The sequence below is a fragment of the Pleurodeles waltl genome, chromosome 11 (assembly GCF_031143425.1).
Source record: "Pleurodeles waltl isolate 20211129_DDA chromosome 11, aPleWal1.hap1.20221129, whole genome shotgun sequence".
NCBI classification, from domain to species: domain Eukaryota; kingdom Metazoa; phylum Chordata; class Amphibia; order Caudata; family Salamandridae; genus Pleurodeles; species Pleurodeles waltl.
Window position 1 is genome coordinate 6,797,819 of NC_090450.1, and position 24,569 is coordinate 6,822,387.

Genomic DNA, 24,569 nt, shown 5'->3' on the forward strand with positions numbered 1-24,569 from the left:
GGAAACCTGATTTATTTTTTTAAATACAGGACTTTGATCTTCATATGGCAGGAGACGAAACAGTTTTAGATCATGTACAATCAAGGAAGGAGGAGGGAAAGAAAAGTCTGACTTTCTCGAGAGCCCAGGCCCAGCCAGGGCAGGGCCCCGGAGTCACAAGGGCTTTGTCAGCTCTACTCAGAAGAGTCTCAACATTTAAAGGGACCACCAAGTGCACAGAAAGAAAGCAGTATTCTTGTCCCAGTCAGGCACCTACCACAGCCACCAACAACAGGCGCTTAGAGCCGCGCGCACGAACACGTTTCCATAGACACACAATGGGTAAACCTCTTCGATGCATCTGGCCCCTACTGTGTTGGTTTGTTTGATTGTGTGGTGTTGGAATAATAGATCTGCTGTGACATCATTCATCGGATGACCCCTATAAGAAAGCAACACTTAAAGAAAATCCTACGGCACTCACTGTATTATAGCGCAAACTACCCCCAGGCCCACGTACTATTCGATCTTTGGTCCACATTTAACGGTTATGCGACACTGGGGAGCGCAGCAAGTAACCTTGTGTGTCCTGCTTCACAGGGAAAGGACAGAGACGTGCCGGATTTATCCAATACGTGCATTCCTGTCTTTTCCCCTTCACTGGTGCACAACGGGCTGCCCAGCACCAACGCAGGCCTCCTTGCACCGTGGTGCAAAGGTGCCTCTGTTGCATGAAGGATTGTTTTGTGCAGGAAAGGTCACCTTCCTGCACAAAAACAATCCTGGAAGGCTTTTCCTCTTTCTATGTGCTATGTGCGCTCCATTCTGCAGCACACGTGAAAAGAGGAAGAAAATGAGAAATAAACATATTCTCCTAGTTAAGCTTCTACTGGGGAGGAGAATTCTTTTGACGCATTCCCAAGTTTACAAGTTCTTGCAAATCTAGGAATGCATCAAAAGCCATGGATGTTGAGTGGGAACAACCATGCAACACCCATGGAACGCATACCCAGGGCAGAGTAACGCAACCCTGCATTTGCGCTGCATTACTCAAGATTTATGAAGCCACTCAGGGCCACGCAAGGCGGCCTTGCATGGCCTCCTAAATTTAATTTAAGGCTTGCGTCGCTCTGACGCTAACCAGGCCGTGAGTATATGGTCCGCGTGTTCAAAACCAAACAACGAAAACATATTTTTCATTATTACAGTTAATAAAATGTAGTCGGCTCTTCTACTGGTCTTGCTTTAGCAAAAGATGTTTAAATGGTAATGGAAGGATTTCATGTGGATGTTTCATCACCTTTACTATAAATCCGAACAGTGCTCTGGTCACAACTCCTGCTCATGTAACTTAAATACATAAATAAATAAATACATAATTAAACTCATGGGAGAGGTCGCGAGGACCCTCGTTCTTGGCTCTCTTCGTTTTTCGCAGGTGCTGTAGTGTCTGGAAGCCGCTTAGCGCTTCATCTGGCCCCTCCCATGGTTAGCACTTTTCCTTTTCTGCGAGTAAGTGACTCACAGACTCCATCTAACACTCGGGCAGATACTCGACATTTTTCTTAACCGAGTTCAAAAAGAAAAAAAAAAGCTGAACGGAAGCCGGAGGTGGCGTGCGGCTCTCGGAGGCAGAGTTCTTCCCTCTGAACCGGTTTTACCTGAAACACCGCTACCGGGATATCTTCAAACCAAAACACAGGAGGGGACCCGAGGTCTGGGCAGAGTCTCCGCGCTCCCGAGTCTAGCGCCTTAAGGAGAGACGCGTCCGAAGATCACACGGAGCGCCACGGTGCGCCGGCGCCGGGCTCACTAGTACCAGCCAGGAGGACCGCTCTTCAGAGGTAAGGGGTGGGCAGAGCAGGGCCGTGGAGGGCAGACTGTCCCTTGGAGAGGGGGGGTACTGTCCTGCTGAAGGGCCTGAGTGAAAACGATCGGTTCACAACATGCTTGTGAGTTTATTGTCACCGTGTGCACGTCCTTGTGCAAAGATCACACGGGAGAGCCGTGGCGCCCGCGGTATTTCATTCCATCTTGTCCTCGATAGCTGCTATTTTATGTAAGGGCAGCTCTCTGAAGTTGTTAAAACATTGCTAACTGACATCCGGTGTCCTTACTCCCCTGAGTGACGCTTGAGTGGGTACCACTGATGGAGGAAAGGACCGGTCAGTGCTGTCACCGGCAGGTCACCCCAAAACCTCCTGAGAAGGCCATTCAACCGACTATCCTTTACATAAACTGACCTCCCTGTTGAGCCACTTTTGAGAATTCATTCGAACAATGTTTTCTTTTTGGACACTTCAACTCCATCAACTCATCACTCCTAGCCAGAAGCTCCTCACAAAGAAATTAGAATTTTTTAAGCGCTTCTCCGGCGCTGCACCCCAGGGGTGCCGTGTCAGGGCCCTGCGTACCCACCTGGTGCTACTTCAGAAGTCGATAGCACTGGGTACCGGTTCGATCGACTCTGGAAGGATGTGGGGTGAGTCCCCTGCTGAGAGTTGGCTCGGCTGCCACTGTGACATCTACAGCAGGTGCATTAGCCGACGCAGCTATCTTACTGTAAATTACCGACCGACCCCAATCTCACTTCAAACAGTTTTACTTCCCAGGTGACAGATCCGAGGTCACCGACAGTGACCCGGGGCTTGGACTGTGCTCAGGCCACATATGGCGAGAATCTACCATTATGCGATTGTGCGTCGTGACGTTTTTCGCATAATTATAGTTCTGTAGCGTTTGCCAGTTAATCACCCGCTGCTTAGTCTGAAATGTTTCTACCTCAAACAGTTAAAAAGTTACTAAAAATGCAGCAACTCGTCCACCTTGGTGGAAACATCGCCTACACTAAACATGCACAATTTTAACCACTGACGGGATATTAACACATTTACAAAGTGCTTACATTTTTAAAGATTTTTCAATTTTTTAACGTCGTGGCTCTCCTGTCTTCGGTAGAAAGGTTTTTACGCAACATCACTGGGAAAACTCCTGTGAGGTTATTTACGAAGCTTTAACATGTGGCACAAACAGGGCCACTTTGTCGGACCAGCCCCCCGGGGAGGAGGAGTGGAGAAGGGGTGCACGTGTGAAGCACTGGGGCAGATATTGCAGCACGGGTGCAAAACCAGCCTCCACTGCTGTGAGGCCGGCCCCCACCCTTCCAGCCCCCCGGGGAAATGCCCACTACGGCCAGTCCGGCCCTGAGCAGAAAGCACCGCATGGTATTGTCAGTTTCCTTACCATTTAAAACTACACCATGCAAGTGACGGCCTGGCCATTGGTCGAGGCCACTGGAATCATGAGATTCTATGGCTGCAGCTTTTTCTGGAATAATTAAGGATTTCCCGTATTAAATCACATCATCTGCTACATAATCTGAAGATTGTAACCCAAAAAATTGTTTCGAGCTCAAACGCAACAAAAGTCACTAAAAACGTGGGGATATGTGTTTCCGCTGTAGGAAGGTCTGTTGTTAACTCGCCATCCTTAAGTTGCGCATTTATGTATTAGTTGTTAAAATGATACCAATAATGTGTAATCTTTTCCCAGACAATATCACCAAGAGTAAAAATAAAAAAAAAGTAATGGTCATACTGTCTAAAAATGTGCTGCATTTTGCCACATAATTTGCCTTTTCTCGCCGCATAATTTAGTCAACCCTGAGGTATAATTTGGTACCCCCCTTCCGCATAATTTCAGCAGCCCTGCCAATAGTAAGTAACTCCTTCATTTTCTAGTTCGGCTTGCAACAACGTTTCTTGAGTGATACATTGAGTCGAAGTCTTCCAAGACTTAGTGATTGGAAGGAGATCGGAGAAACCACTCATGGGCAAGCAGATATGGTCTTTCAACTAACCCAAACTTGGCCTCTCCTGACAGACACTCCCACCTGATTGGCCCTCCCACTGCATCTCCTACCTTGGCTAAGCAGGTGCTGGATGTCAGTGGATGTGCCTTGGACTCAGGCCGCAGGGGTCGGGGTGGCAGCAGTGTTGAGATGACCAGTTGTGCCCTCAGGGCTGATAAGGCTGATGTGTTTCACTCTGCGTGTCAGAATGTTTTACTGAAATGGATGAGGAAGATACAGAAAATGTGTTTATCGTTTATTTTAGCCTTCTAGAGCACTAATCACTATTTCAATGAGAAAAATAACCTTTTTATTTTCATCATTTCTTGAAGTAATCACTGTAGGAAATTCCTCTCACGTTCCAGCTTTGATTCCTTCAAGGTGGCGTTCGGATGTGCCGCACTTTGCTTTACCCGCGGCAGGTTAGCACTCTAGTTACTCTTTAGAAATGTGAGGAGTAGCTGCTCTACAACACAGAGGAATCGGTACTCAGGCTGCTCTTGTGTTGGGTGTACGTTTTACTCAGCATAATAGACTTATTTCTGACACTGAGTGGAAGACATTTTAAGAAGTTCTAGAACATCGGTCCTCATTTTAACTTCCAAGAGCAATAACCATAATGTCCAGGACAAAATAAACCCAATCACTGTCTTGATTTCTAAAGGAAATGCTTTTAGTGTTTCAGCTTTGATTCCATCAAGATGCTGCTCAGATGTGCCAGACTTTAGTTATAGGTATGTAATGTTAACATTCTAGTTGTTCATAACAATACTCTGGGGGCTGCAGAAGAATCAGCTGACGCACTGCTCAAAGTACTATGTTACTCGGAATATAAATGTATATTCTGACATGGCTGAGGGAGAGAGAGTGAACTTATAAGAGTTGTGCTTTCTACCTATTTTCTAGTAGCTTCTGGTGCACTTCCCATAAACACCGTGGGAGCCAACAATTATTTGTTTTATATATTTAAATATTAGAGGGTGTGTGCTACCTCATCCACAAGCCTTTACACGGCCCAGGAACCCTATCCCCTGAAGCTGTATCCATTTTGTATGGGGTGCCCCCCTCCCAGATTCTTTAAGGGCCACGGGGACCCCATCACCCGAGCTGCATTTTCTTTCTAGGGGGGAGGCATAGCTCAGCCACCTTCCCTGAGCCTTTACGGGTCCAGACACCGAATCCCCTGGGGCTGTTTTTTTTTGCAGGTGGTGGGCCCGCAACCCTTACTACACTGGCCCCAAGGACCCCACCCTATGGGATTTAAGGCAGTTGCATCTGGCGTCCACCCAGGGCACTCACAAGACACCTTCTTGCAGTCTGTATGGGGAGTCCCCGGGCCCCAGTGACACCCCGATTGCCACCATCCTGGTTCCAATGGGAACCAGCAATGCTGAGGCCCATTTAGAGCAGGTATTTTTTACACTGGTGTGCAGGTGCTTTCTGTGTTTCTCTACTTAAAAGAGGTGGGTAGGGAAAAATGTGTGCTTCTACCCGGCAGGAGGATTCTTGCAGCTCCCACCGGAGGGACTGGACACTTTTTCCCTACACAATGGTTACAGTAAAGTGAAAATGTCACTTTAAAGTTAAACTAAAAAAAACTCTGAAATCCACCAATTTTAATGTTAACTAAAGTCACTAAAACTCACTCAAGCGCAAGCATAAGAATAACAAAGTGATTAGATCTTGTGCGCTATTACATCACGTACGTTGTCTATTACATCATGTACGTTGACTATTACATCATGTACGTTGACTATTACATCACGTACGTTGTCTATTACATCATGTACGTTGTCTATTACATCACGTACGTTGTCTATTACGTCAGGTACGTTGACTATTACATCACGTACGTTGACTATTACATCACGTACGTTGTCTATTACATCACGTACGTTGACTATTACATCACGTACGTTGTCTATTACATCATGTACGTTGACTATTACATCACGTACGTTGTCTATTACATCACGTACGTTGTCTATTACATCATGTACGTTGTCTATTACATCATGTACGTTGACTATTACATCATGTACGTTGTCTATTACATCATGTACGTTGACTATTACATCATGTACGTTGTCTATTACATTGTGGGAGTTGCCTATTAAGTTTTGTATTTGTTGATCGTGTGACTTAGCTTACACTTAAACCAGGGCTGGCATAAGAGCTTGTGGCGCCCTGTGCAACAATCTTTTTTGAAGCCTCCTCTCCCCTCAATATGACCTCTTTGTCATATTCCCTCACGACCACCCAGTAAATGTGCCCCTCATCTCTCCATGGCCCCCCTCTCACATACATTTCATTTGTTTTAAAGACTGGCTTTACTAATCTATTCACATAAAATACAGATCCATTCTTTGCAGCAGGCACATTAACACTCTGTGCTACTTTATGGCGAGTCAAAACTGCCACTGGACAAAACTCCATCTCTGTCCCTCTAGCGGGAATATTAATTACAGGAGTTATCTGGGCATTTTTATCCTGCGTGAAAGATGGACGCACAAGGAACTATGTAGCATGTGTTTTCAAATCGTAAGTTATTGTCAAATACAGCGGCCCCCCTGAAGTTAGTGCACCCCTGCAGGGCAGGGCCCTGTGCTGCTACACCTGTCGCACTGCCCTAAAGCCGGCCCTGACTTAAACCACAGACCATACAGAGGCAGTGGAGAGCTGTACACAGCGTTAGCAGGTACTACAGGGGCACCTAGTTTGTGATAAAAGATGTGGGGACCTAGAATAAGGGTTGATAGGAGGGTTCTAGAGCATAGCTCACAAGGGATGCTCCACGTCTGGCTGTGCATGCATGTAGACGTATATGGAGCCCCTGCCTAGCAGAGGCGGGATGTCTGACTGCACACGATGAAGCCAAGCCTGGTCCCTAGGGGGTTCAAGCACCCTCTCTGATGCAGCACACACACCAGCTGACCCGACCGTGGTATAAAAGCCCCATTAGGCCTGAGATATCATCCATATTTAATGAGCAATCTTAAGCAGAGCGGAGCCTCATACATCTTACATGAGGACCTCCCAGAACTCAAGAGCAGCAAATTAATGTTTCATGGAGCACTTCATTAGGCACAGTTTCAGCATCAGAGGATGCCCTAAAATCAGCAAAATAAGATTCACTCCAGTAAAAAGTAAAAACAAACTAAGATTCAGTAGCAGTTCGAATGTGATGGGCTAGAACCAATGCATTCTGGACAATGTAGTCATCTAATCAAGTAACTAGGGTGATACATAGTCTTGTTCTAAGATGGTGGACATAGACGCATGCAAAACAGAAGTCAGCTCTGAAACACATTGACGTTGGTTCAGCAGCCGAAGAGATACCGCGCACACTGTGACGTAACAGGGAGTGACGTCATGTGATCTCTGCCCCTGTGACGCCAAAGGAAGCTACGCGGTGTGACATTTGCCCCTGATAACATATCACCGTGATGACACCATCTCAGGAAGTGACCTCTTGTGACCTTTGGAACAGCACCCCGAGAGAGCTTCTTCACTAGAACCACTAAAGAGACACATGGAGTTATCTGGCATTGATTTATAGGGTATGGCAGATTTTTGTAATTATCACTCACTTCCTCTGCACGAGGCTTTGCTCCATATATAATCTATCTCTGAATAAATAATTAAGAAGCTGAAATAAAAACACGGTGGAAGAGTGTGTTCATTCTCTGAGTAAGGTGAGTAACACAACCCTGTCCATTACCAGAGAGGAATGCGGCACACCTGCACAGTGGGGCATAAGTTGGTGCATGGATGCGGTATGACGCCTTGTTGAGAAACAAACACTTGCAAAGGCAATCAGTCTAGATTATAACTGAACGGGTCTCTTCATTGACGACTGGTGAGCTTGTTGGTGATACTTCAAATGGGTGAGTAGGTGAATGAAATAATGAGTCAGTGGATGCATGAGTGATAGGATAAGCGATAAAGCTCATGCAAGAAGGGCAATGCAATGTATGGTCAGGCGGGCGAGCGAATGCATGGATGGTAGAATGCATTAATTCACCCATTTATTCATTCTTGTTTTAAGTTGTTTCCCCACACCCACTGATACCTTACACAAGACGAGAAGGTGCTTCCCGAGGCTGAGTTAAAAGAACAAAGGTGGCAATAGGAAAGATATTATGTTTGCATTTCCTGTGATGGTGTGTTACTGCCGCAAGTGATATAGTTCCATTTTAAATATAGAACTGATAAGTAACACTAAAGCTGGTTTAAGCAAAAAGCCAAGTGAGGCTCACTAGGTCACCGTAAAACTTCTCAGTGGAAATGTTGCCACTATTTGGCAATGAATTGCGGTAAATATGTGCCACTCATATTGTGTGGCATCAAACGCACATTTCAGCGTCAGAGCTAAGGGCATCCTTTCACATGCATGGGCAAGATCAAAGGCACCTTAGATGTCATCCAGTGGGCACTCTTTAACCATTGTGTTTGTAAATATCCACGAAGCACGACCCCAAGAGACCAATCCAATCGAGGCACTTTACAAATGCCATCAGTGACCAGTATTGGTGCAGGCTGGACCGTATCCTCTCAGACGGTGTCCCCGACTATATGCCGCTCTCTGCTGCTAAATCTCTCAAACCCTGAGAGGCTCCAGCTGTCTCACTAACTTGTATTGGTCAATCTTTCTGCGGTGTCTGATCCTTGGCTTGCATTGGTCAATCTTTTACGCTCTCTGATCTTTGGCTTGTATCGGTCAATCTTTCTGCGCACTCTCTGATCGTTGACTTGTGTTGGTGAATCTTTCTGCGCTCTCTGATCTTTGGCTTGCATTGGTCAATCTTTCTGCGCTCTCTGCATTGGTCAATCTTTCTTCGCTCTCTGATATTTGGCTTGTATTTGTCAATCTCTCTACGTTCTCTGAGCTTTGGCTTGTATTAGTCAATCTTTCTGCGCTCTCTGATCTTTGGCTTGTATCGGTCAATCTTTCTGCGCTCTCTGATCTTTGGCTTGTATTGGTCATTCTTTCTACGTTCTCTAATCTTTAGCTTGTATTGGTCATTCTTTCTACGTTCTCTGATCTTTGGCTTGTATCGGTCAATCTTTCTGCGCACTCTCTGATCGTTGACTTGTGTTGGTGAATCTTTCTGCGCTCTCTGATCTTTGGCTTGCATTGGTCAATCTTTCTGCGCTCTCTGCATTGGTCAATCTTTCTCCACTCTCTGATCTTTGGCTTGCATTGGTCAATCTTTCTGCGCTCTCTGCATTGGTCAATCTTTCTCCACTCTCTGATCTTTGGCTTTCATTGGGCAGTCTTTCTTCGCTCTCTGATATTTGGCTTGTATTTGTCAATCTCTCTACGTTCTCTGAGCTTTGGCTTGTATTAGTCAATCTTTCTGCGCTCTCTGATCTTTGGCTTGTATTGGTCATTCTTTCTACGTTCTCTAATCTTTGGTTGTATTGGTCATTCTTTCTACGTTCTCTGATCTTTGGCTTGTATTGGTCATTCTTTCTGCGCTCTCTGATCTTTAGGGCACCCATTGAAAAAGAGAGCTATTGGTCCACCGTAGAGTTGTATGCACTTAGTTCCCTCACTTGAAGTAATTGAGAAGATTAAATTCAATGCTCTGTACGCCTTAGCTACAGAAGAACCAGTAAATCTTCGCCTTTGCACAATTTCTCATGAAATTTTTGTCCTTTTGGAAAATAGCCTTTTCGTGTTAGGAAACCACTTCTCTAAATCGCTGTCAAACTAACGGGATATTTTGTGTGCTTTCTCGCCTTAATTACACACAGGATATTTGACAGCTATATCAGGGGTGCAAATATGGTCAGAAAGTGCATTGTAAATGAATGTGAATGTTCCCAAAATAACAACTTCGTGTTTGTTCCAAGGCTGCTTAGCCCCCCCCAACCCACCCCCCCCACCCCCACACGCACCCTCCCTGGAGTATTCTAAGTTACCCACCAAGTAACTAAACTTACAATAGTGGACAACTGAGGTTACCTGGAGTATTTCCCATCAATATTGGCCTGTAAATATCTATAGATCCGGATTCTGTGAATCAGTTTGTGATTTCTTGGTTCGGGTGACGCTTGTACACTCCTAAGTTTTGTTTCAGTGAATCAACCTTTTTCTGTAGGTCCTGCATCTGTAGTGAGCTTCTGTCAGCATCTGCATCTTCTTTTGAAGTTCATTGTCACATGATATCTGATGCCCCGTGATACACTGATATGTTCACAATATACAAAATCTCAAATGCATAGATTCATTATCAATTCTCCTCCAGATCTGAATCTCCTTCCCTCATCAGCCCCCTTCAGTCTGGCTTTCACAGACCAGTCCAATGGAGGGTTCACGGGTACCCCCAATTCCTCCAGCAGTTCTAACCTCTCTATCACCCCTTTTTTAACCTTGCTTCTGTCATTGATGTGAGAGGCCAGGTTATTCTCTTTGATTGCTACAGACGTTCCTCACTGCACGGTTTTATCCGTTTCTATGTCTGTGAGTTCAACATTTCTTTATCATTCTTTTCCTTCTCCCTCATTCACCCCTCAGTACAATCATATCTCTTGTGTGGTCTTTCATTCGCAGCTGTGAGTATCCTCCTCAAAGTCATTTTACAGGCAAATCAGGCCCCTCCCTGGCTCCCACCTCTTCTTTTCCAGATGTCGACTCCTATCTTTGGACCCTTCTTGGTGGCCAACAGAGTTAGGGCTGACACCCACCCCCCACCAAGCTTGCCAAGAAAGTCGGGATAGTCATCAACAGTAAACTCAACTGGATCGCCTAAGTCAATGTCATCACCGGCTCTTGCTTCTATACCCTCAGGATGCTGAGGAAGGCTCCCACGGCAGCACCCAAAAAAGTTACACACCCTCTTCACAAACAAGTAAGATTATAGGAACCCCCTCTATGCTTGGATCAACAAAAAGCTCACCTGAAGCCTGCAGACCATTCAGAACTCAACGGTCATTATCAGTCTCAACCTCTCATGCTCACTCACTTCATACCACAGCTGAAGAAGCATCACTGGCTCCCCATACACAAACAAGCACCCTCCAAACTCCTCACCCACTCATTCAAGGCACTATCACACACTGGCCTAGTATACCTTCACAATCTCATCTGCTTTCACTAACGTTCCAGACAACTCTGCTCATCTCGAGTCCCTCCCATATGGAAAACCAGACCAGGCTGTAGAGCCTTTTCCCACATCACTCCTAAAGTTCAGAACGACCTGCAGCTACACATAAGAGCCTCCCCCTCACTTCTTGATTTCCACAAGAAGAAGACCTGTTTTTTTTAGTAGTCCCACTAGGCCCTAGGTTTGCCTAGACTCACACCTGCACCAGAATACTCCACAGGGTAATAAGGTTTTTACAAATCTGCATAACACAGCATAACTAGTAATTAAAATTTTCTACCCACACCACCTTCAACTTTTGCCATGTCACTTTTTGAATTATATGTATCCAACCAATTTATCCTTCCTCCTCTTCGGCCTCGTATTTTCTTCAATCTGTTTGAAAAACCACCATCTGTCTACTTCTCCAGCTACCTCTAGCTATAATGTTCCTCCAGCATATCTCTCAAGTCTGTTTCCTTTGTAAGGTTTAGCTTCTATAAATCATTTTTGTGTACCCATATATATATGCCTTCCCTTAGCCCTCTCCGTGCTGTACCACCTCTTTTCTCACCCCTTGTACAGGACTTTCATCCTTTCACTTTTTTAACTTCTAGATGCAACAACCTTTGAACTCTCTTTATGCTGCTCAGCAGTTCTCAGTCTTCTCCAAATTGTTAAAACTTGCTCACTGCTGTCTTACCAATGCTATTCTTGTCTGGTTAGACATGGTTATTGTTCCCAAATGTATCCTTTTAATGAGGATCAGCCATTTCCATGTGTATCCCAGATGTGTAACAAGAGTCAGCCATTTCCAAGTCTGTCCTGCATCTGTTAGGGGAGTCAGACGTTTCTAAGTCTATCCGCCATCTACTACCAAAGGCAGGCCTTTCTGAGTCTATCCTGGATCTGTTACTTGAGTCGGCCATTTCCAAGTCTATCCTGGATCTGTTACTTGAGTCGGCCTTTTCAAATCTTTCCTGGATCTGTTACTAGAGTGGGTCATTTCCAAGTCTATCCTGCATCTGTCACTTGAGTGGGTCATTTCCAAGTCTATCCTGCACCTGTCACTAGAGTCGGCCATTTCCAAGTCTATCTTGGATTTGTTACTGGAGTCAGGCATTTCCAATTTTATCCTGCATCTGTTAATGGAGTCAGGCATTTCCAGGTCTATGCTGCATCAGTTACCAGAGCCAGACTTTTCAAAGTCTATCACTCATGTGTTACTGAAGACAGACATTTCCAAGTCCATCCTGGTCTGTTTATCGAGCCAGCCATCTCCAAGTTTATCCTGCATCTGTTACTTCAGTCGGGCATTTCCAAGTCTACTTTGGATATGTTACTGGAGTCATGCCACAGATCTCCCTTCCTGTCATGTCACTTCCTGTCTGGGCTCCATCTATTGGTGAAGATGTGTTTCACCTGCCATAAGTCTCAGTCATCAGATTGGCTAAAAACCCTCAAGGAACATACAGTAATAAACTGTTTTAAATCAAGGGCAACCTATCTTAATTTTCACAAATTGCCAGCATTTGTTTTTTAAATTGTTGCATATTTGCAAAAATTGCATATTTTATAACTTCACTGACATATGTTTCCTTTTTGTTTTCCAGTTCCATCAACTAAGCTGTAACTTGGTCTAAAAAATATTTATTCCTTTGTACTTGGCGAGAGAGGTGTGGTTTGGGGAAGAGCCCATTGATGGTCAAGTTTGAAGTATTTTAGAATTACGAATGAAGCACGCAAGAAAAGTAGTCTTCTTCCATGGCTGTGGGCATTTCTGCACCCCTCTGAGATCTTTACAAGTACTTTTTGCACTGGTGACTGGTAGATCAAATATTATCAGGGACACCTCAGCATGGTTGGTGGTTCCGCATGAGGTCAAGAGCACAGGATGTGCACACAACAGTGAACTCCACGAGACCTCTCAAAGTACAAGTACAAACCAAGCAATGCTGGTGACTCTTGAAGAGAACAGGACCACTCTGTCACCCAAGGAGTATCTCAAGCAAGTGCCTTCTGGACCAACTCCAGCACCAGGCGAAATTTCCAGCCAACAGCAAAGTGCAGCGGGTTACGGAGTCGCGGACGCGTGCTCTGTTTTTTTTTTTTTATTTTCATGTCACAAGTTCCTCTCTATGTGGGATTGACTCAGCCTTTCTTTACTATGAGTTTGGAAAAATGAAAATCTATCTACTTTGGAAAATATTTCAGTAATTACAATGTTTCGCATTAGCAGGTATTCAATTTGTTCGAACAAAGTTAACTGTCTCAATAAGAACGGACCACTGCTGAAACTTTGAAACATGAAATGTGAACAAACTACTACCTTCTGAGTACTGACTGCCATTTCTACACTGTGGATCTGCTCCTCACCTGAAATTATGTCTGAAATGAGGAATTAGAAAATTTCAGTCATTGTTTCTGGTGGAGTGCGGGACTAGCACACCTTCGATATGGTGGAATGTGGGACAAGCGCCCTTTCAATGTGGTGAAGTGCAATGCTTGTATCCCTACAACGTGGTGGAGTGTGAGACTGGCACACCTTAAATGTGGTGGAGTGTGAGATTGGCACACCTTTAATGTGGTGGAGTGTGAGATTGTCACTCCTGCAATGTGGCAAAGTGCTGGACTAGCACCCCTTTGATGTGGTGGTGTGTGGGACTAGCACCCCTTCGATGTGGTGGTGTGTGGGACTAGCACCCCTACGATGTGGTGGAGTGTGGGACTAGCACCCCTTCGATGTGGTGGAGTGTGGGACTAGCAGCCCTTCGATGTGGTTGAGTGTGATACAAGCACCCCTTCGATGTGGTGGAGTGTGGGACTAGCAGTCGTTCTATGTGGTGGAGTGTCGGACTAGCAGCCCTTCGATGTGGTGGAGTGTGGGACTAGCAGCCGTTCTATGTGGTGGAGTGTGGGACTAGCAGCCCTTCGATGTGGTGGAGTGTGGGACTAGCACTTGTTCGATGTGGTGGTGTGTGGGACTAGCACTTGTTCGATGTGGTGGTGTGTGGGACTAGCACTTGTTCGATGTGGTGGTGTGTTGGACTAGCACCATTTGATGTGGTCAAGTGTGGGACAAACACCCCTTCGATGTGGGGGAGTGTGATACAAGCAGCCCTTCGATGTGGTGGAGTGTGGGACTAGAACCCCTTCGATGTGGTGGAGTGTGGGACTAGCACCACTTCGATGTGGTCAAGTGTGGGACAAGCACCCCTTCGATGTGGAGGAGTCTTTGTCCATTTTTTGCCCTGAGAGATTTATACACCTTCAGTGTGGATGAGTGAGGGATTTGTATGACTTTAATGTGAAGGGCTGTGGAATTTACATGTATTCAATGTGGAAACATGTGGGTTTAATTGCAGTTAGTGTTAAACAAGCCACAGAGAAAGCTGAAAACAGTCAGTGATTACATTTTTATCTAAGAGTAGCCAAAATGGGTGTAGCAGGATGAATGAAACATGATGGACTCAAAGCATTTTGCAGATTAACATTATTCTCTTTAAAAAAAAAAAAAAATGTTGCTTTTTATCAGAAGCAGTCTTTGTGCGAGGTGGTGAAGCTCACTGAGGGCCGGCATAGTGCTGTCTCCACACAGGAGTATCTCAAAAAGGCAGAAGAAAGTGTCTGATCTCTGCAGCGACTGTCATCAGCCTTCCTAAAGCAGGCACCTGTCTCACATGCAGTCAGGCTACAGAGGCACGCTGCATACCCGTTCAACATGCAGGGGGCAGTCCCGCTGCAACAGGGAGGATCACTTCCTGCATGAAAAAGGAGGGTCTAAGGCATTTTCAAGATTAACACTATCCTTATGAATACCAACAAACAACCGAGTAGACTGGAAACACTGTGTAGAAGATGTATTTTGTTAAATAATTAACAGTCTCATATTCGAAAAACAATTGCTGTGTTTTAAAGATATTGTATGCACTAGTTATGTGAATGTCTAAGTAAGATCAATTGTAAAATAATGACAGAGTCCCAGCTGAGTGGAATGTTTAAATGTTAGATAAAATGCATATTAAATTGATGATGAAAAGGGTAAGGCAAAAAATAGAAAAGTCACAAATAAAAGTTGCATGTATTTATTTTAAAAAATCAATATGCTGGAACATAGTTACCCTGACATGCAAAGGATGTGTGCACGTGAAGTTATGAGGAATAGACTCTGCAATGTATACCTTCAATCTTCCGCAGCTGGCCTACCGGAAGCACCCAATGAATGTATCGAGCTGTGTGTGTGTGATAGGTAGATCGGGACAGGTGTGCGTGAGCTCCTTGTGTCTGCAGTACCTGTTGACGGAAGGGTAGATGTTGCCTGTGCCCGTGCTATGCAGGGCTCAGTCTGCCACACAGACCAGAGGAGGTCTGTGACATGCAGTCTGTGCGTAGTTATTACTTCACACTTGCCACCAGGGCATGGCAACTTATCCAACCTTGGAGCTCACATTCTTGGAAGAAGTCCCTGTTTTTTAGATTCAGGACAGGACCGGGGGCGGCACCTGCTGTGATTTCTGATGGGGCAAATGTGTGGGATACAACTTATCGTTAAACCCCTATGATGGGACGTCCAGGCAATCTTAAGTGCATTTTATATTTTTTGCTTTTTTTTTTCATAATCCTTTTCAACTTTGTCTCCAAATACATTTTGAAATCACTTATCAAAAAATGTAGGGTGTCTCTTGAGTACCTCCAGTCGCTATGCAGACCTGACAACTGTTTCAGTGTTTGCTGCTTTCCTAAAATGTCTGTACATCATAGCAAAACGATGGAAGGGTAATTTTTAAGATGGTTCTTAATGATACAAGTAAACGAATGCACTTTACTATCACAGGCTATTCTGTACTGATGTTACAACTTTTAACATCTCTGTCTTTGTGCTTTTATGATTTTTACTCAAAATCGAATAAAGGTTCCTTGTTCGTTTGTGTTTGTTTAAATGGATTTCTGTGATGTAGAATTCAGGGGTAGGCATAATGCAGTTATAATTACTTAAAAACATGATTTTTATACGCTCCAATTTTTCCTTTTTAACTCATTTGTACAGACAAATAGAGAAACAGAACTGTGTTTTTCCCTCTCCATTTAATTTTTAAAGTGGAAAAATACAGAAAATTGTGCTTTTTGTGAGTGACTCTCCATGCGGTCTTTCATGAATTCGAGGCCGAAAACTGAGCAGAGAGACCGCATGAGGAGGATGGGGCTTTCTCAAATACAGGCATATGCTAACATATATCTGTAAATTATGCTAATATTTACCTGTGGGTGTATCCTCAAAATAGAAAATTAATATGGATAAATACAGATGGAAATGCTAAAAAACTTTAAAATGGGAGCTCTACATATGACACAAACACAAAAACACATAGAAAGTTAAAGAAGAGGAACAACAAATATTATGAAGTATGATGCATAAGATGAGCCCATTAACACATTGTACAAGACATGACTCAGGTTAAAGTTGTTTCTTTTATTATACCAAACAAAGAACGTATCGAAAGTAAGATACTACGCACAGCAGTGACCACAATGCTGCACTAACAACTCTGCACACTGATATGTAAAACAGGGTTGTCAGTGTTTCATGGCAGTGCTCAAGCACAAGGCTCAGGCACCACTGATCAGAGCATCGTGAAGGCAAACCTCAGACCCCAGAATCCACGATAGGACTGACACACACCTCCACAGCTCCAGACACTGACTTCAGAGGAGTGAAAGCAGAGTCTCACTTGTAACTAAGGCTCCCTGTTTTCTGTTTCTAGCGATTTTTAAAGGTAAATACAGACAGAAAGCAATTTATTTTTCTGTCTGTTTTTACTTTTAAATGTGGATAAAAACGGAAAGCAGGATCTTTTCTGACCAATGCTAAATGCTGCCAGGCCAATAATTGTGTGGATTGACAGGTAAGAAGGTTAAAAAAAGACTTTTTAATAATGTTGCTTATAGAGCAGTATATACACAGAAGATTGTTACTAAACGTTCCATATTTTATTAAAAGTGTGTTGATTTATCATTTAGAGGTCCTAATATAATTGTAAACTGGCAGACATTTAAATGAAAACATAAATTTTTTGGTTCCACAAAGTTAAAATATACCAATTTTAGATTGATTTTTTCACAAAACCAGAAAACATATGTGTAAATATAGATAGAATCAGCAAAAAATAAATATGGATAAATACAGAAGGAAAAGCCAAAAAATAAATACCATAAAACCGGAAGCCCTATCACCCAAGCTGCAGATGTTTCTTCCAGTTTTAAAGACAGAATTGAAGGGGCGTTGTATGGGTCTCAGCTGGCGGCCATCATCTGCAAACCAAAGTCTCAGGCAAAGAAAACCAGTATTCAACTCGGCTCTGTTGCAGCTTCTGTTTTATTTATACGGTATATACGATGTGCAAAAGATCCTGGTCGCTTCCGTGGGCCTGGGATGGTGACATGATCCTGACCAGCCGCGCTCAGTGCGTGAAGGTGTGGCGTCAGTGACCAACACTCACCATGCAGAGCATGCACACAAAAAGTACAGAAAACTGAGCATTAGGATGCGACCACCAATGTCTAGAGTGTGCACATGGGCATTTCCAAGTAGTTTTGACAAAAATTAGACTCAGTGAATCCAGTCCTGACAACTCCCGTACACGTTTCACCGTTGAAGGCGTTCACCAGATCGATGAAAGTGAACTGGTGAATATCCTTCCAGTTCACAACTCTCCACCAACAAGATTCTCCATGAGCTTTTGCTTTTTTTTTTTTACTTTATCTTGTTTAACTATCTTAGCCCCCCATTTTCTCCCTCTACCTCAGCCTAACCTACCCACATCACCTCACTACCACCTACCTTATCACATTTGTTTATCTTTAGAGGGGGCTCCTCCCTCTATCCCTCATTTACCCACCCCTTCTTCCTTTTTGGCTTTGCATGGCTTCATCCACTCCTCACCCACGTCAGCTCACCCCTCCTTTTACAGTCAGGCCCTGGCTCCCCCATTCTGCTTTCAGCCCTCCATTGCCCCACAATCCTTCCCACACCCTTCTTCTGCTCTGTTTTCATACCTAATGTTCATTTCACTCTTCTTTCCGTCTGGCACTTTCTTCCTTAGTATTTCTTCGTCTCTATCCTACAGAAGCGAGGCAGATATACAAAAAAAAAAAGTCTACAGCAACCTCATTTTTTTCTTACACCTCTTTAGCTTTTCTTTTAAAACATTATATATTTATTCTTACAATTCTTAAAATTTTAAACAATATAAGTGTGGACGAGCCACACAGGTGGTCACTCAGACCCAGGTGTGAGTCCCTCTCACTAGCTGCATCTCCCAGGGTGCTTTGCTCTTCCTTGCATGTAAGGTGATGCAAATGAAGAGGCACCTGTGCAGGGAGGCTGAGCCAAGAAGCCAGATGGACTCAAACTCTGGAGGCCTTTCAGGTGAGAAACCAGGAGCGTTGTCATGGTAGAGGGTGGGCGGAGCCAGAGAAGCCTGACTCTGTGGATGACAGGACAACTGAGCACTGAGGCCTGCCAAACCTGCACCGCAACTCTTCAAAACAACTTCCCGCTCCTTCTGGTTGGCTGGGCCAGGGGTGCGCCACTTCGATGGAAGCCACCATTCTGTTAAAGACTCGGATCTCAAAAAGAATCAATGTTCTCGCTTTCTGTACAACTCACCATGACAACCTCTGCCACTTGGGATTGAGGGGCACTGGTCTGTTGTGGAAGCGGCATATAGGGCAATCCCCTTGGACTCATGAGTTCTACAAACAAATTACAATCACATAACTCCTCACCTATGTTAACTACCTCCACATTTGGGAATGTGACCAATGCAAGCCAGAATGGAAGGCAAACGCGGATTTGGACTTGCAATCTTCCTTATCTCTCTTCCCCAGTGAAGAAGTTGAATCATGACATTCAGTTTCAGAGGTGGCTCCCATCCCTGTTCCCTCCATGAAAATACACTTACACATGCCCTTGGCAGGTGTAAACCTACAAGTAGATTCAGCGTGGAAACTGCCTATGAAATGGGAGGGATTACCCTGACAACCACAAATTGGTGAGTGGTCACCGTGTCTTAGAGGTGGGTGCTCTCAGAAACACCCACAGACCTGAAAGCAGTAAATTTGCTGATACAGAAATGCAGCATTGTGAAGACATTTTTTGGGAGCAAACAGGACAGCAGGAATAGAATGTTGCCTTCACTAACACCTACCCCAAACTTAGGCTCACATACATTTTTTAATTGTGCTCAAATTGAGATGTTTCCCTGGTTCTCATATTCACCTACATGTTTTATTTTTTTCTGTGCCCAACCCACATGGCTTACATGACGATCATGGCCAAGAAAAAGTGGGGCGGTCCTTCAACGTTCTGGAGTCAGCGGTCCTTTGGAGGACGAGCTGCTGGATAAAATGTTTCTGATGGCGGAGGCGGCCGAGGGCTCTCCATCATAAAGCGGGCAAGTCTCCCTCTCTAAATGTGGGAGGAGAATCTCAGGGTGGGCAGATGGGGCATATGTTGAATTTCTGTGGATGTCCAGCAGGCACCTATCCCTAAATTATCCCCTCGGACTTTGAGTTTTTCGTGCTGCTTGAGTGCATTTACTACTTAAGGTAGATAGAGTTTGTTCAATGTATTTTCCAGTTTCCTGTTGTCCTGTTGCTAGAAAGCAGTAAGTTGGAGTTCTCGATGAAGGTCTTTCGTGTAAGAGATGTCAATATGTTGATGCCCCTGGAGGTGTTAGTATTCTGGTAGCTGGTAAGATCTTCTGTGGTTTGTGTCTTGTCACCATGTAGTGCTATCTCATTTAGTATTAGAGAGAGTTGCTGAATGATGATACCCTCTTGGTTCTTAGCATCTTTTTTCTTCGATTCACCTGCACTTTTTCATATATTGCCCCTCTTGTACCCTCCAGTCTGATGTAGAACACATGACCGTGATCTCTCGAATAAAAGAGAGGTCCTTCCTTCACTGGGCTCAGAAGCCCTTGAATATTAGAACTGAACCCAACTATTTGATTTTCAGCAAAAGATCCAGATCTTGATATTTCTGGAAAGTGCCTTCCACGTTCCCTGCAGCTGCAAGTGCCTGAAAGCCCTACGTTCGGTAGCTGTGGTGCTATATTTACTGTCCCTTGCACTCATCTCTAAGGAGACCGTGTGGAAAGGAAGTGGCTTAGTGAGTGATGGTGTTTCTGATCTCTTTTAATGTGCTTTTTTAAGCAGGTGAAGTTACTGTCAAGATATGCAAAAGTAGAGGTTGAAGTTGGCAGGAACTATTGGGAACAACGTTCCACGTCTTCAGTTTTCAAAAGTCAATGCAATACCTTTCTCTAAACTGTACAAGCTGTATCTGAATGGTTCAATTGGGCCCTGACATGCCCAAGGGTGCAGCAGGCGCAGGCGTATCCATTACATCACCACCCAGGAAGGGACAGGAGCCGGCTAAGAGTGCACTCGAAAAAAAAGGGGAGGACATCGCATGGCCAGGCTGACTCCTTACTCTCTGCACTAAAAGGCCGGTAAGGACTTGAGACTGCTTAGCAAATATAACTGTAGACTTTGGAAGACGTCAGACAATTAAACACTCTAAAAGATCACAGCCCCACATGTGATCTGCAGGTAACTAGAATTATCTAGTCTTACAAGGTCCCTGTGTGATCTTCGGGTCACACTAACCTCCCTTGAAAATCTCAGAGGATAAATGCAACTTTTGTAGAGCTCTTAATGTCTCCTTCAGGCCACAAGTAGTGATCCCAGCGAGAAATGTCAGGGGATAAATTCTCCTACTGTAGAGGCCTTGAGTATATTCTAGGCCACATGATCGCAGCGAGAAAGCTCAGTTTGTTAATGCAACTAACGCGGACATCTGTATGTAGCCTCCAAGCCACAGGCTCTAATCCCAGCTATATCGCTTCCCCGAAGCAACACACGACAGCGTGTAATGTTCTATGCCCGGTAGTAAAAAAATTCTATGTTTCTAGGAGCGATGTGAGGAAAATGCCAGTCACCCTCTTCCCAGAGGCTCAAATCTGTTATCTGCTAAGCTCTAGAAACATGAGGAATCTAAGAACCGGTGCCTGGAGTCCGCTCATGAGTACACTGTTGGCCATTTAAGAAAGCCGTTGTGCAAGCTAGTGGGGGTAGTCCCACCTTGTAATATTGAGTGGTCTTGTTTTTCGTTGACTGTCATAACAATCTGGGTGTGGTTGTACGATTAGAAGCACGAAAGGTGTAAAACTGAGACACACAATTGCAAAGTCAATAAGTTTTGTTTAGCCTGGTTGTGCATCGAAGCAACATCACAAAACAAAATAAAATGATGGACGGAGTGTTGAAACTTTTCAAACACTCACCCCCAGTCACAGATCTGGGTTTAATCCATCGTTATTTTGCTTGCCATGTCACCCCAGTTTGGACCCAGCCATATGCAAATCAGTCTTGACCCTGTTCCTTATGGGAACAGTCCAGCCCGAACTGCTAGGCCAGGTCCTCGCTGGACAGGAAACAAGCATCCTGGGACTGGTTTCAGGGTATCACTCTTCATCAGCCAGGCTAGCTTGAATCCAGTGGTGCAGCCAGCAAGGGACCCACGTCTGGGCATACCCCTGCCACTTAGGGTGCACAAAGCAACATCACAAAACAAAATAAAATGATGGACGGAGTGTTGAAACTTTTCAAACACTCGCCACGTCACCCCAGTTTGGACACAGCCATATGCAAATCAGCCTTGACCCTGTTCCCCATGGGAACAGTCCAGCCCGAACTGCTAGGCCAGGTCCTCCCTGGACAGGAAACAAGCATCCTGGGAGCGGTTTCTGGGTCTCATCCTTCATTAGCCAGACTAGCTTGAATCAAGTGGCGCAGTGAGCAAGGGACCCACGTCTGGGCATACCCCTGCCACTTAGGGCACACAAAGCAACATCACAAAACAAAATAAAATGATGGACGGAGAGTCTAAACTTTTCAAACACTCACCCCCAGTCACAGATCTGGGTTTAATACATCGTTATTTTGCTCACCACGTCACCCCAGTTTAGACCCAGCCATATGCAAATCAATCTTGACCCTGTTCCCCATGGGAATAGTCCAGCCCGAACAGCTAGGCCAGGTCCTCCCTGGACAGGAAACAAGCAAGAGTTGCAAGAGAACATCGAAACCAGGATATATTGAAAATGGCATTGAACCATAACATACCTCATGCCACCTGTGATCAGTGATTTAGGCCGCTCTATATGGAGGAATGTTGAGAGCACAGCACACTTGTAATGAGGTCCACACCTCTGACTCAAGTGTCCCCTCTTTAAACAGACTCTTGAGCCAGGGATTAGAGGACCCTCTTCTGGACACAGCAGATCCCAGGTTTACATCTCTAAAAAGACAGCACACTGGTCGCGTGGTGTACATACTCTAATTGATTTGAAAAGAGGGCAACTGAGAATCATTTGTCATAGAGGATCTATCATCAGGGACATCATTACCCACAGTTATGGGACAGGTGGGAATTGGTTACCCTCATTACATAATTAAACCAATTCAGCACCTTTAACAGTAGGTTTGTAGTCAAAGTTTTTGATTTGTACATGGAACTCGGTTTACAATGGAAGTACCACAAGACAATTGAAAATGTCAGGAACATGCCAGAAGTGTCTGAGCACAAATTCTACATAACGGTTGATGCTGCATCACACCGAATACCATTGTGCAGTGGGTCTTAACTTGTTGACTTCTGTGGAATACCACTGAATCATTCCTGGAATTGGGGGACCCACTGAATCATTATTGGAATCCGGGGACACCACTGAGTCATTAGTGTAAGCTGGGGATGCCAGTCTACACAGTTTCAATTATTTGAACCACTAAAGAATACACAAAAATACAGACACGAGCATTTATGAAATACACTAATGATGAAATTGTTTATTTTATTTACAAATATAGAAAATCAAAATCTTAATGGAGGGGTTGGTGTCCTGCTATATTAAACTAAAGCCACCAATTACCCATATTACATTGTTTGAAGTGCTTGCACTGATCCCACAAGTCAGTCTGAGGGCACCAACTTCATTCTTAGCCTCTAATTCAAAATTCCTTCAAATTCACACGATGGATTAACATTTTCAGATTTCCATTTTGTTTCACTTTACTTTGCACATTGCAATCACTTTACTACACTTTATTAATCTGTTAATATTATTTATTTTTCTAAGCAGTCATACCCCCCCAGTAGGTCTTTTGGACCTAAGGGGTCCCCCAGACTTCAGTTTAAGAACCACTGCCATAGAATTGCCTGTGATTTGCAATTTTATGGAACAACCCATGTTAGTGCCAATGGCGGGGGTGTCAATAGAGAAATACATCTAAGATGACTGAAGGTGAAATAGATATGTCCCCTTTGAGAATTGGAGAAGTCTCATAATGTAGACCTTAAAAGTCTTAGCTTTTTAGAATAAAGTTGGAAAAGAAGGCAAGGGGTCAACACAGCAGAGAAGATGAGCTTGTTTGGGGGTTGATGGAAGTTAGACCTCATATATTAAAACAAATCCAGACTCATTTTTTGGGCTCTGGATATCATTGCATTTTCCGGGAGCAGTCTGCTGTAACAAATTCCTGCTTTGACAATGACACACACAGGCAGAGCCCTGGGGTGCAGGGTCCACAGTGCTTAATTTGTGCTTGTTGTTGCCGGTGCTAAGCACCGGCACTTATTTTTGAGGGCCTGGGCTTATTCTTCTGCGTCAAGTATTTGCTGCGAGCAAAATACACATATGGGAAAGACTGTGGAAGGGAAAAACGAAAAAACGTCACAATGGGAGAAAGCGGAACACTACAAGAGTGAGCTAAAGGGGCAGGGAGTGGCTGTAAATGGATTAAAGAGGCCTGAGATGGCATCAGGATTATGCTGCCTCAGTATTCCGTGTTCGCACATTTAAATGCAGCAGCCGTGTGTTTCAGAGGAGAGCTTTGGGCACCGGCACCTTTTTATTTACAAATTAAGCACTGAGGGCCCAGACCATAGAATTCCTAAACACCAGAAAGGAGAGATCCAATCCCAACAGCCATTCACGAAACACCTAAAGTGGGAATTATTCAGCCTTGTTACTTCAACTGAACTTCTACTGTACCTGAGGTTGTGATCGATGGTTGCCAAACACGGTGTTCAGAATGGAGTCTAACTTCCCGTTCCCTCAGCCAATGTCTACATTCACATCTCCTCTAGTGCTCTGAAATGACCAAAGATAATAAATATGACTTTACAAAAGCCATGCACAAACGAATAAGAAACTGGGGTCTGAGCCCATCAAGTGTCAGAATGTCTTGTGGCTGTATGTATATGGGATTATCATAGCGCAAACATAGTTAAAAGTCAGGGGAGCTGTGACTTCAAAGTCTTCAGTGAGGCTGCTAGCAAGCCAGCATCCAATGCAGGATTCAGCAAATATTCCAATAATTAGCCCCCCCCTCCGTCTCCCCGGCCTTTCTTCATGTGTAACACCCAAGTTCCACAATATTCTTTGAACGCTACCAAGGGCCTGACTTTGGGATTGGCTCACAAGTTACTCCATCACAAACGTGACACATACCCCATCTTCAGTATTACAAGCGCCGCTGGATCTAATACTACGGACAGGACACTTGTCATGTTTGTGATAGAG

The 24,569-nt window shown here is 44.4% G+C and overlaps 1 long non-coding RNA gene across 1 annotated transcript; it reads left to right on the top strand.

The window, feature by feature from the left end:
- The first annotated feature begins 1,585 nt into the window (after nucleotides 1-1,585).
- Nucleotides 1,586-15,846, top strand: LOC138265215 (uncharacterized). The gene is made up of 2 exons (XR_011199314.1): nucleotides 1,586-1,823; nucleotides 12,534-15,846. It is a non-coding gene; the product is annotated as an uncharacterized lncRNA (long non-coding RNA).
- The last annotated feature ends 8,723 nt before the right edge of the window (nucleotides 15,847-24,569 follow it).